This window comes from Athene noctua, chromosome 1, assembly GCF_965140245.1.
Source record: "Athene noctua chromosome 1, bAthNoc1.hap1.1, whole genome shotgun sequence".
NCBI lineage: Eukaryota > Metazoa > Chordata > Aves > Strigiformes > Strigidae > Athene > Athene noctua.
The window spans coordinates 46,521,057-46,535,477 of NC_134037.1; positions in this window are offsets into that span (position 1 = coordinate 46,521,057).

Consider the following 14,421-nt stretch of genomic DNA (forward strand, 5'->3'; position numbering starts at 1 on the left):
TTGCCAGCTATATTATCTATGTTTACAATGCCATAAGGATGTGTTATGGTACAGAGGAACTAATAGCATTATTTATTATGTCTTTATTATAGCAATGTAATTAGCAATATTATTATTGCTAAGCATCACTATCACCTCTTGTCAGCACCATGTAACTCCAACATAAGTCACTGTGTATTTTACACCCTAGACAAAATTATTGGCTGAATTTACCTGATGCTGTCTTGCTTGTACTTCATGGGATTATATGGCTGTGTTCTGCTAGTAGATTGAGGTTTTTTACTACAGTAAACCATCATTATGACTACATGAGTTTCTGCACACAGCTCTCACTTTTGGTGGTGGTCTATCCTTTGTTCCAGATGATGCCACAAACTGAGACCACTGTGGAGTAAGCAGGTGACCTTCAAGAACCTGAACTCTACTTTCTGATGACTTTAAAACTTAGAGCAGCCTCGGTGTGGATTACATGAAAAAACAGAATATCAAATGAGTTAAAAGTTTTGTTTCTGGAATTGCGTAGTTACTATAACTGCACTTGCTGTAAAGATTCTTTTAGCCCATTACTGAGACAAAGAAAAAGTGTATAAACAGAGTTTAATAATCAGTGAGAGGTATGGCTAGAAGTCAGATTCACAGACAAAAAGTGAGGCTTTGAATTATGTCCTTTTAGCAAAATAGTTGTCCACTCTAGAGATCATATTTGTTTAAAAGAATGCCACATTTCCTACAAATGAGCAGTCTGTAGATTATCTTGAAATATAACTGACAACAAAGAACTCAAGTTCCCTTTCTCTGAAGTTAGCATCAAATTTGAAAGCGCTTCACAAACATGGAGCTCCAAAGTAGACTCTGAAATAAATGAGCGGCCGCCCCACTTCTCCTAAATACATGCGCTCTTTTTAATGTTCATTGCTAATGCTCTGGTGATAAAGGAGATGATGCAAACTCAACAAGTTCAAATAATTATCTTTTATTTGTTGTCTACATCCACCAGAAATGGAGAGAAATCAGCCACACTTACAGCCAATGGAAGAACATGGCAACATCTTGAACTGACAGCCCCTTGGCAATTACCAGGCAAAGAACAAGCAAGGCCAGACAGATGAGGCTCCAGGAAGAGGCTCTGGCACCACTGAAACTCACCCCAAACAATGTTCAACATCAAAGACTTAGTTCCTGGTATTGATAAAGTAATTAACTATTAGAAAAATCAATTTACACAATACACAAAAATAGGCACTGACCAAAACAACCATAGTATCAGTAACTGACATCAGTCAGTACAAGTCAGTACTGACAGTCTGACTTGTCATCGGTAGAAAATATATCGCCTCAGATCACCAATTGTCCAGCTGTGGTATCTTTGTCTTGGTGAAAAGTCAAACCATCAAGTCAGCTCAGCAACAAAGAATGAGTAGAAGTTTGGAAGAGTGTTGGGAACATGTTCATCATGTTACACTTATTCCTGCATGACACAGACACTTTTGAAAAGAAGGGAGAGCTCCTCTGAATCAAACAAATGGTAACACAATAATCTGAGAAACTAGGACAGTAAAGTTGTCTTGCAAAGAACTTCAACAAAGCAGTAGGGAGGAATCAAGGAAATCATGAAACAAACCCAAAACCAAGTATAGTAGAAAGCAACAGAATGCCCCTTTCTTAATCACTTTTTAAAGTTCACAGTAAACTAGCTGTATCAGGCTTTTCCCATCCCTTCTCTGTTGGCTTGTCAGAACATACAAAGGAGTTAATGTTGAGTAAGGAAAAAGATGCAGCGCATCAAACATAATTATCTCCAGGATCTAAATTTTTTTTTTTTTTTCCTCTGAGGACGCAATCTTGTTTACTCTGAAATACAAAACAAGGGTCAACTTAGAAATAACTGCATGAAAGCCTATGACTTCTGCTATGTAGAAGACTCAGACTACACAGAAAAGACAAAGAGTCTTTTCTGCTCCTGAAATCTAACATACTTGAAAAAATGAAGGTCTTAGTCAAGCTCCTAAAACTGCAGGGAAGTATTTTATATTAGTTTGACACCTAAGTTCCGTTTGTGCATACGTGTGTCCTTGTTTTTGTTACAGAAGAGCACCTCAGTAGAGCAATCAAAGCAAAAACCATTCCTGTATGTCTGCACATGTACCTACCTCTCTCTCATAGCTTCGGCATGGTATTTCTTGGATAATCATTGAGCTTTCTGAGTCATACTGTAACTAAATATTTTGAAATGATACTATAATAGGAGTGTTTTTCTATGTTCCTTTCTTCAGTAGCCAGTTCAGCCTTATGAGGCTGGGCTTGTTTCTTTAGCAAAAGGAACTGTAGAGAAAGGATATGTGTAACCAGATTTAATTTCCTTCTGTGGCCTCTTATTGAGCAGGACACATTATAACGTTATTTCAGAGAACTTTCCTTTTTTTTTTCTTTGTTAATTAAAATGCTACTTCACTACCTGTCATACTCCACCCTCTTGGACTGCAGATGTAATTTATATCAGTGGCTGACAATGAAGCATAATGTACAACACTGATACAAATTTTAAAAAATAAATTTCAAAACTCTCTGGGAAACCTTATACTCACGTATATCATTTTGTTTTTCATTTGGTCCCAAATGAATGGGCTGGTACTGCAGGAAAATAAAATCAGATGAAACATTTAGTTCTGTATTTTTCTCTTCAGGTGGCAGGAAATTGGGATTTGGGGACTACTATCAGGCAGCTTTCTGGAGGACACCTTTTCCTCATATTGTTGCTATGGGTCCCTCCACTCCACAGCCTCTGGCCACCTCAACCTGATCAAAACTAAAATGAGGAGATATTAATTATTCAATATCAGTTATTGAATAATACAATAACTTCCAATGTCATGAAAATGCTGGGAAATACATATTTTCATAGTATTTGCTTTTACTAAAGGAGTGCTTGGCTTTCACAGGAATCTCTTTCTGTAAAGTCTCTTTAAAAGAAAAACTCAGTCTCCAGTGTTATGTTTGACCAAATACCACTCTATCCAACTGTCTTTGTAATGTTATAAATATTCAGGTACGGCCTGTTGTGTGGCCAAAAGTAGCTGCTTCTCTGAGCATTCCTGGTATCCAGTGGGTCATTAGAAAGAGCTGTACCTATTACTTTAGGTGGCAGTTCAGTTTCTTCGGGGACAACCCGGAGAACATTCTTTCCCCTATCCGTTCTGCCCCCTGACCTGCGGGGGATGTCTCTCAAAGCTTAGCCTTTTCATACTGCATGCTCCTGTTGCCCTCTCTTCCGTGCTTCTGCTAAGCCCGTTGGCAAACTGATGAAGTTGGCTCAGACTGTGGTGATGTTTTCCAGTGGATGCAAACAGAATTATTGCTTTGCTCACTCAGTCTTGGGGTAGGCTTCTTAAGTGGAAGCCAACTGTGATCCTGAAATGTGGAAGGCAACATTTTTAGGAACTGATTAAGTCTATTCTCTCCCTGAGCTAAGGATGACATGCCTATTCAGAATCTCCGTTCATATCAGACTCTTCTGTCCTTCAGATAGCAGTGACTGGAAACATTTTGTTTTATCATCTCAGCTGGTGCATTTTCTTCTTAAATGCAGACTTTGTTACAGTGATCCATAACTGAGAATCCCTTCAGGCTTGTCTACTACATTGCACTCTATCAGATTCAAAGTGTGAAGAATCCTTAAAATCTCCAGCTCCTGCAGAATACAGTTGCCTACCCTCACAAACACTGTACTAGTGAGAACATATCACAGCTCTGCTCCACAGGCTATGTTCAACACTGGAAAATCAGGGTGCCAAAAAAAGATCTTAAAAGACCTGTAGTCAGCTATAAGAAAGAGGGCATCTGCAAATATGGAAATCCTAATCCAAATCGCAGGGACATTCATGAGAGTCAGAAAAGGGATGTGCTGGTTATAGCCCTTGAAGTGACCCCCTCTTGATTACACATTTGTCCCAACCCTGGATACTTCAAAATAACTTTTAGTTGCCTAGGCTCTTTAGCTGCTACCAGTTCATTACACTTGGTATGTATTCTAATCGTTATGCATTTGCTGCCATGGGTGCTATATATATGAGTAAAGTTGCTGTCCTGAAGAACAAAGGCTCTACATTGGGGCATTGTGGCTTTAAACTCCCTAATATAGATATTTTACAATGCTGTGAATGGGGTATACAAAGACCATCTTTTGAACTTTGCACGGCACAATAAGGGGAGCAACCACTCAGATACTGTTTACAGCTATTTTTTACTCCTATGTACCTAATACTCAGTAAAGCTTGCACTAATCCATCCTTAGAGGGTGGAGGGAGGAGTTGGCAAAAAATCCTCCTGCCTTGTGCTGTTTTGCTTCTTTCATTTAGTGGCAGTGCAGTTCAATGTTAAGTCACTGAACCAGATATAAGCTCTGACCTTTTGAGTGACCTTGGGCCACTCACCTTTTTTTTTGTTTTCCTTCTTTGTTGTTTTCTTTAAATACTCAGCACAAAATTATGCAGAGCTGATTCTGTGATGGGAGACCATTTTCTGTTCTAGCAGGACACCCCTGGCTGTTAATTCCAGGATTTTAGGCTTATGATTAAGTTACTGCAGTGCAACAAGGTACCTTACATCTGTTGCTCATTAGGGGGAATTGCCTGAGCTAGGGTAAATGACTATATCTGAACTAGTCATCCTGGCTTTCTCTGTAGTCAGTGAAAAAAATTTGTCACTCTTAGGTTGTGTTCTGCAGTAGACATCTAACATATATCAGATGAATCATGTCCCCTGAGTGACTATTTCTCTCCATTGATTATGAAGAGTGTCTAGAAGAAATAGCTGAGATGAAGATTTCCACACTGCAGTAGTCCAAAGTTATGTTGAAATTACTTTCCTAGTAACTGCTCATACATGTGCTCTTTGCCCCAAAGAAAAGTGAACTACTTTGATGTAAGATACAACTAATTTTATATGAGTCAAGCCAAATTACCTTACATTTACTCTGAGCTAGACACATACATGAAATTAACATGGCTCAGCTGCCACCTTAAGTGGATCACGTGTTCGCTCACCTGCTTTTTCTAAACACACCATTCTATTATATTTGTTTACCACCAGCCTACTTTGTGACCAAGTGTTTTTAAAGCCCCTTCTTTTTCTCCTCTCTTTGACTGTACAGACTGAGGGCAAGGTCACTCTTTCTACTGTCTTGCCATATTTATCTTACTCTCTCAAGCAGAGTAACCTCGGTTTACACCTTTTTCTGAGTTTTCCTTTTTCTTTTACTCATAAGATCCCTTCTTTCTATGCAACCTTCTCAATGTTCCCTATGAAGGACACTGTAAAAATGAACTGAATTTTAATATGTAAGTCCTGGAAAATTTTAAAATGCAGACTGTAGGCATGAGTGTAAACTATTTTGTAAATCAGCAGCCTTACAATTTTTAAAGCAGGCTGTAGTATGAATATAAGATCGCTTTAAAGCAAATACTTGTAAAGATGCAAACAGCTAGAAAGGCACCCTTGAAAATATTTTTCACAGTGTGTCTATGGGAGATATTATTCCCAAGCAAAATCCCTTTTTGTTGTTGTAGCTGCATGTGGAAACAACAGAGCTGTTTCTAAAATGTAAACAGATTTTTATGTAGATTTCCAAATACGCATCTAAGATTTTTTCATTGAAATATGATTGTTTACCTATGGTATAGAAATTACAGAGATATACAACTTAAGTTTGATGTCTATTGTATACATTTCTGGCCGTATCAAATATTTAATACCTGGTATTCTTTGGGATTTGTTAGCATCTCCTTTAAAACTTGCCTGCGGCAGTTACAAGATGGAATGTAAAAAGTGGTTTTGATTATCGCTTTGGATTGTCACCTTGACAGTTTGGGTTGGGTTTTATAGGCATGGAGAAAGAACACACACAGACGTACACAATTGCTCCTTTTCACTTTGCATCCCCTTCCCAGTAGACAATGCTCTACAGAAATGGCTCAGGAGCAGAACAGACATGAAAGGATTACCAAGTGGAGCTATTTGAGGGAAACCTGGTTCATTACTATTTGGAGACAGGAATCTCTAAGTGGCCAGTTTCATCTATAAATTGCTATTGCTAGGGGATCACAAATAGACCTCAGTGAGTATCTGAGTGGTCAAGTCAAATACATTGCTTTCAACAAAAGAGAGAGAGGGAAAAAGCAAGTGGAAGGAAAGAGAGGAGGGAACCGAAATAAAGAAAAAAAAAAAAAGCAAGAGAGGAACAGCAAAGTATCTTTAGCTTTTGTTGCTCATTGGATGAATAGGAAATGTTTAACACCGGAAATCTAAGGTCATTGTTTTAATTTGTAATCTGAGCTGGAGAATGCTGGAAGAGTGCTAATGTATCCATGTATATGTTTCCTTTAAAAAAACTCTGCTCTGTCTGCTGTTTTGAGTACCTCACCAGCATGCAGGTCCCATTTAGGATGAACACTGCACTTGGCTACACTGTTCCAACAGTGCCCCTCAATCCCATTTCATCCACTGGGGGAAAGATACTTTGTCAGGAGTAAATGGGAATTTTACCTGAGCATCAGACAGCTGATGGTGACAGGGTTCCAATAGCTATTTATTTCTATCTGGGCTTTTTGGTTTTTTTGATGCAGAGTAGAGGCTGGCATTTGCACAGTAATTGAGCGTGCTGTTCTAGGCACTGAATCTTAGGCACGATGAAGACTCAAATGAGTGATTTTATCACAAGGAAGGTAGAGGGAAATACCATGGTAGGTATAGCACTGTGTCTCTTCTTTCAGGCTCTTTCACAGTATGACTGCAGGTTGAGTTTCTGAGATTTTCTGTAAATGACACACAAGCATCATAATGAATTGAGTATATTAAGATCCATCTTTACATTGAGTCTGCACATAGCTTTGTCCTGAAATCCACAAGCCTTTTTGAAGCATACAGAATTTTTTTCACTTAAGTCCTTTTATTACTCTGGTGCCAGCTATTGTTGCTATCATTAAATGCCTGTCAGCATTTCCATTATAAAAATTATTTGCAAGGGATTTATAACCTACCTATTTTACTTCATGTTGTTCTGAAACTTGCCATAGAAAATTTTCAACATGTAGTAGATGGCACTGTCTTTTCTTGCAACATTTGATTTAAACACATATAGCTATTCTGGACTGACTGTTGAAAAAGGTAAAGGACAATCTCAGGTAGTATAGTTTTCCTACAAAATAAAAGTCAAACAAGATGTAAGGCAAAATATGAATTTTGCAATTTGGAAAAGAAATGCAGAAATTTTTATCTTCCAAAAAAAATTTCATCAGTCATGACTGCACAGTGCGTTGATAAGGAAAGGATATTTTTCCTCAACAAAACTAAAAACGTAAGCTTAAATACCATATTTCATGCATAGCTATATTTTCAATATTAATTTCTGTAAGTCCTATAATTCCTATTTATTCCTAACACTTAAGAATGCACAGAAATAGAGAATATAATTAACATATCTTTAAAACGTAGAGAAGTGCTTTCAGTCACAGGTAATTACGCAGTTTTGTAACAAATTATGAGGATCTACTTTGTCATAACACTTCCCATCGGCTTCCCCCTATTGCTGTAGCTGAAGGAGTTACAATATCACTCTTATGCAGAAATCTGGGCAATGACATCTTATTGACTTAATGCCCAATCTAAAACCTAATGAGGTAAAAGGAATATTTCCTTTGACTTCAGTAGTCACTGGAGCCTCATGGCTCATTCTAAGAGTTCTCTTGTACCCTAATAACTGAAATAATCAGCTGCAAATAGAAAGCCTGCAAAATATTTTGGGTCTTAGTTATACAGATCTTTAGGAGTTATTATTCTTGCCAACTCACCCCTGTATCAGAAGACCAAACATCTTTTGGTCTGGTGTAAAAAGTGTGTAAAAGTGTAAAAAGTGTGAAAATTTGATGGGTACAAGAGACGAATAAACTGTGTTTTCCTGAGTTAATTTTGCTTTTAGATAACCTTAATGCATGAGTCAAAGAAGAGAAGAAGCTGACATTCAGGTCAATTCTCAAAGAAAGAAAAAGGAGAAGAAAATCTGGAAACAAACTTTTTCTTAAGAGAAAGTTGGCAAATTGAATAAAATTTAGGATTCTTTTTCCTTCTAAGACTTTGTAACATACAACAATTTAATCCACCAGTTTCCTTTCCTAGGTGTATGTCATTATAGTTAGTATATTATTTACTATCACATTTTGACGTGGTTCAGCCACCGCATTGGAAAATATGCCAATTTTGCTAAAGCATTTGGAATGCCATTAGCTCACGCAGCTTGGCTTCTGAGGCATTTTACTACCATTCAGCAGCTGCTCCAATAGAAAGAGTATATTTTGGGCAAAACTTTTTCTGCTGTGAGCTGGCAATGTTCTCCCATTCTTTTCCTATGTCTCAAATACTGAGATTTCACACCTAGAGCAGCCTTTGCCACTAGAAGGTGAATAACAGTGACTGAGTAAATGTGCAGAGACTCCACCCTTCAGCAAAGTAAAATGGCAAATCTCACATAACGGATGTCATTGCAATTGGTTAGAAAAAAAACCTGCAAATCTTCCAGCTGCAAATGGCTAACATTTTAGAATACAAAGTAAAATTTATGTAGAGGAAGACCTATTTAGGAGACTAATTCCTAGAAATAAAAAGTCTAAAAATTTTCTAATATTTAAACAAACTGGAAAAATATTTTGTTTCAACAAATGCATTAATTTTAAATATGTTGTTTTACACTTTGAAGCTCAAATAACTAACAGCATTGTCATTTCAAAATATTTCAGAAATAAGATTTTCTTGTTTATTTGGGTTTATGAGATTAGACTAAAGGAACCACACACTTATTAGACTATTTGGTAGCAACATACTGTGGTCAGGAATGCAATTGCTCTATGCTGCATACGATTTCTATGCAAAGACTTAAATGTTTATGATGTGAGTTATTTTATTTTAGTCTGAAAGTAGCAGTTAAAATAAAGAAGGGAAAAAAAAAAAACTTACACAGGAATCTCTGAAGCTACTCCACTCTTTACATTTGCCGACTAACAATAATCCCAAGGGCTAAAAAACATACTTTACCATGATTGCAATAACCACAATATATTTTCTTTATTGAGAGAAGGTTAAATGGTGACATGATTTTGTTCTGTAAGAATCTAGAGTTGTAGGAGATTTCTAATCAGAGACGGCTCGTTATTCTAGCAGAGAAGTAATGAGACTTCAATGGCTGGAAGCTGAGGCTAGTTACATTCGGATTAGAAAGAAACAGTAGATTTTTAAGACTAAGGGTCATTAGCCAGTTGCATGTATTGCCAAAGGATGTGGTTGACAGTGTTTTATTGTTTTAAATCAAGTATATGTGGCCTTTGGGAAGAGAAATTATAGTTCAGCCACAAGCTATTAGTTCTGATGCAACAATTATCGGGTGAAAATTTGTATTTTGTGTCACAAGATAATGATGACAGTGGATTTTGATCATAATTTTTTCTGCACTTCAACCACAACAACTCCCATCAGCTCTACAGGCTTGGGGAGGAGTGGTTGGAGAGCTGCCAGTCAGAGAGGGACCTGGGGGTGTTGATTGACAGCTGGCTGAACAGGTGCCAGCAGTGTGCCCAGGGGGCCAAGAAGGCCAGTGGCATCCTGGCTTGTGTCAGCAATAGCGTGGCCAGCAGGGACAGGGAAGGGATCTTACCCCTGTCCTCGGCACTGGTGAGGCCGCCCCTCGATTCCTGTGTTCAGTTTTGGGCCCCTCACTCCAAAAAGGACATTGAATGACTTGAGCGTGTCCAGAGAAGGGCAACGAAGCTGGTGCAGGGTCTGGAGCACAGGTCGTACGAGGAGCGGCTGAGGGAACTGGGGGTGTTTAGTCTGGAGAAGAGGAGGCTGAGGGGAGACCTCATCGCCCTCTACAGCTCCCTGAAAGGAGGCTGCAGAGAGCTGGGGATGAGTCTCTTTAACCAAGTAACAAGCGATATGACAAGAGGGAATGGCCTCAAGTTGCACCAGGGAAGGTTTAGACTGGATATTAGGAAGCATTTCTTTACAGAAGGGGTTGTTAGGTGTTGGAATGGGCTGCCCAGGGAGGTGGTGGAGTCCCCATCCCTGGAGGTGTTTAAGAGTCAGGTCAACATAGCACTGAGGGATATGGTGTAGTTGGGAACTGTCAGTGTTAGGTTAACTGTTGGACTAAATGATCTTCAAGGTCTTTTCCAACCCAGATGATTCTGTGACTCTGTGATTCAAAATCTATGAATTGCTGACTGTCAGGTGACCTCCTTGTACTGAAAGACTCAGATCAAAGTAGTCAGCCTCACCAGTACCTCAGTGTTGTGCACATCAGTTACATAATCTGAATGTTATCAAAGTGGGATAGGAAAACGTTGGAAAACAGTCATTGCATTCATTCTGACTATGTGTATGAAATGTCTTCAAAAAATTTATTTGTACAAATATATGAATATCATTTAGTGCCTCATTTAAAACAGCTGTATTTTTCTAATACAGCGTTATCACAGGACAAAACCCTGGCTCTAGATAAATTGGAGGCCAGATTTTCACTTAAACTGTACCCTTTATGTATTATAGAGCATGTGTATCTATCCTTCACACAAATGACATTCTGAAAATAATTCTATGTTTGTCAGATGTAATGAAGCTATGTTCTGAAAAATACGAATGCGGCAAGGAAGAAGGTTGTCTTCAGCGCACAGCTTTGATTTACTGGCATTCTCCAGAGAACTTCACGCTACAGAATGTCACTCCACAATATTATTTCTAAGCACTCCCTGTAACTAACTACATGAAGCACAGGACATGTCACATTTTCTTTCTCCTTAACTATAAACTTTGGCTAAATCATTATAATTTTTATTTGATATATTTTATCTTATTTATTAATCCATAACAATTTCAATAAATTAATGACCCAAAGTTCAGGTGTGTAGTTTAAATAAGTATCTTCTTTTTCAATTCCGCATATATATTTTGGAATATATTTATAGGTTGATTCTTTTGCAATTTTTGCAGGCTGAAGGGATTATTTGTTGATTGTATGAAATATTATGTGGTTTTCATTGATATAATACGACACAAATCTCAAATATTTTGTTGCTTTAAAATCAGTAAAGTAAGCATATTTTTATGTGTTACATTACATATACAATATGTGTATGTATTACAGGACATGTACAACGCAATACATTTTTACTAGTCTATATTGCAAGTGTCAGGCTATCGAACTGGAGAGAAGATTGAATATGTCACTTTCTGGTTTAGGACATCTGTGGCTCATCTAAGGAGTCAGGACATTTAGGTTTGCTTCTCAAATTTATTTTGGTTTGGAGTTACTAGAATTGTCATCAGTGGTAAACCTGGGTAAATGGTTAATTACAACACTAGAGAGCAACAGTTACAGACTGTTGCCTATACACCTAGGCAGCAGGTGACCTCTATAGAGCTGTAGAGCCTTCCTGTGTCTTTTTTTTAATTCCTCCCTGCAGTATTTTGTCTCAACAACCTACCTCTGTAATCTTTTCTTACCCCTCTGGAGGCTTCCTCGCAACTTTTTCAGCAGCCTGAGTGAAGTGTCACAGCTGGGCCACATCAGACCTGGACCACTGGTCCCTCATGTATGGGCAGCCAAATTCCCCTGCCTGCCGCCTGACTGTTGGGGTCAGGAGTTCACAGCAGGGGCTGAGAGGTGCAGGATGAACATGAGTTTAGAATTTTCAGTAACGTCCAGCACAGTTTTTCATGGTCAGAAGTCTTTCCTCATTAAAAAATACTGAGATTCCTTGGTCTGATGCTCTTCCCTCGGCTTCTGCAATTAGCTGCTTTTAAAGACAAAGAAATAGGATCAATAGAGCTTTCTTCTGACCCATTATAGACTTTATTAGGTATAGGTAATTTCTTATCTCTAGATACATTTTCAAATGTCAGTCAAATATCAGATATGTTTCCTAGACAGGTACACATCTTTTAATACAATGTTGTTTGACCTCATTGTCTTCCATGTGCTCATATAGCACCTAAAGAGGCAGGAGCTATGAATATCATATTTACTAGATCGAGAACTGAGTCATGGTAAGTTAAGTACTGAAGAACGGAAGGAATCTTCAACAGAACAAGAAGATAAATTTTAGGTACCTGCAGTCCCAGTCTAGTGCCTCTGTCAAACAATTCTCAGTCGAACAGAAACAGAGGTTATGTCTGTTTCACTGATGACAGGCTGTAGCACCGAAGGAAATATTAAAGCCTTTGTAGCTTTTCCTTTCAATGTTAACTTACAGCATCTTCTAATTTTCTTTAACCACAGTCTAGGTTAAGTAAAAAAAAAGTAGGAAGAGAAAAGAAAGTGTTCATAGTGTGTTTAATATCTCTTTATTCATACATAGTGTTATATATATAATAATATATGCACATAATGGCTTATCTCCCTTATGACATTCATCTTCACCTGTGAGGAGAGAAATAATAAGTCACTGGTGACTATTGCACTTGACTTATCCCTCCACATCAGGGAAGATAAATGCCAATAGAAAGATCAAGCCTTTTGTATTCTTTTCTAGAGGAGAGAGAATTTATCATAGGGATATTGGAATTTATCTTGATCAGATATAGATGATTTCATCAAGGTAATGAGGAAATCCTTATTGCATGCAGACAACGTCTATGTTTTGAGTGTAGTTTCATTTTTTATATAATGTTTAGTGTATAAACAGTCTCCTACTTTTAATTCAATGCAAGTTGGAGCTCTCAATTCCTACTGAACTCCACTAGGGAGGAATTATTTTGTTAAGAAGAAAAAGGAGCAGAAACAAAAGAACAAATGGGAAGGAAAGAAAATACAAGAATTTATGTAAAAGGAAATCAGTTGGTATACAACTGAGGCATTTGTTGTCATGCACATAAAATGCAGCATGTCATTTTAAATTGCACACTTCCCAACTCCTGCTAATTTAACACCATTTTAATACAGCTTTTATGCATGAAGTTAATATCTATTGTAGACAGAGCTGCAGCAGAACAGCTTTTCCAGATACTGCATTTGAAAAATGCTAGCAAACTTTCCTTCAGAATAATATTTTGTTGCTTCTTTTTATAACTTGTCTATTTCCTTCTCGATTTCGTTTTCATTTTTAGTAGCAAAGGCATTTTAAGAAAAACATAGGCCCTGTTTCTAGACACTTGCTATGGCTTCATTCAGTGCTCCCGGACCAGGAAGAACTGAATGCAGCCCCTAGAAAATATCCTGATCATATTCCATAAAAGGAATTTGATCAGCATTTGATCAGAGAGGTCGTAGTCCAGTTCTTCAGAGGTCCGCCTGATGGAAATTGTTTTGGGAACAAGCCCCATACACATCAGCTGCCATAATGTTCTTTTTGGGCTGTAAAGGCTGAGAGACATCTACAAAAATTACAGTGTGACTTCACTGACAGCAGCCATGAGGTGTAGTAGGTTAATTAGAAGGAAATAAAGATGCTTGTTTATGCTCAATAAATCTGATAGTACAGGAATTTGTAAAAGGAATGCAATAAAATACACAATAATTTTGTGGATGTATGTAGTGAATTACACTACTTTTGTTAATATTGGCTGAACTGTTTGTAAGGAAATTTTAATCAATTAAAAAAATATCTAGGCTTATATTGCAGACAATTCCAAATTGTGAAAGGTTCATAATATAGGTTCTTCAAGTATCAGCATTGCCTGATGCTGCAATATAGAACATGCTACAGTGACATGCCCTGCTGTTTGTCACTTTGCATCATGATGCTATATCTCAAAAATCACAGCCCTACCTAACCTCTCCACTTCTCTTTTTTATTTACAGAAAGCAAATGGACACTGAATAACTCTGGAAAGCAAGGGTTTCCAAAGATCAGGAACTTGGAAGCAATTTTTAAATTGATGTTTCATGGACTAAATAGGTAGAACTGTGACTACTTAAACAGGTATTTTAAAATGAAAGGAATACCTTTAATTTCAGGAACTCACTTTAATAAATACAATCGTCGACATAGTTTAGAAAATATTTCCACCTTTGTTTTATACAAATAATTCTAATTTTTTTTTTAGCAATAAACAATAAGTTCATCAATATCTGCATATTGTTGATATCCGTTCCCTGTGTTTAAGTATTTCACACAAATGTCATAAAATTATCTTGGGCAATATGTGAATCCTTCTGCCTGTGTTATCTAAATAAATACTTTGTGTATACTTTTAAGTTCATATTTGTGTTCAGACTAATATACTGCAACCCTGAGCACAGTGGGAGCTATGAGAATCAGGGGAGCCATCAACCAGGCTGATTAGACTGCCCACTGAGCACAACTGATATCAAAACAAGCAAGCTTTGGCCAGCATTAAAAGCAGAATGCAGCAGGAACTGCAGGCGTGTTATACAAAGTG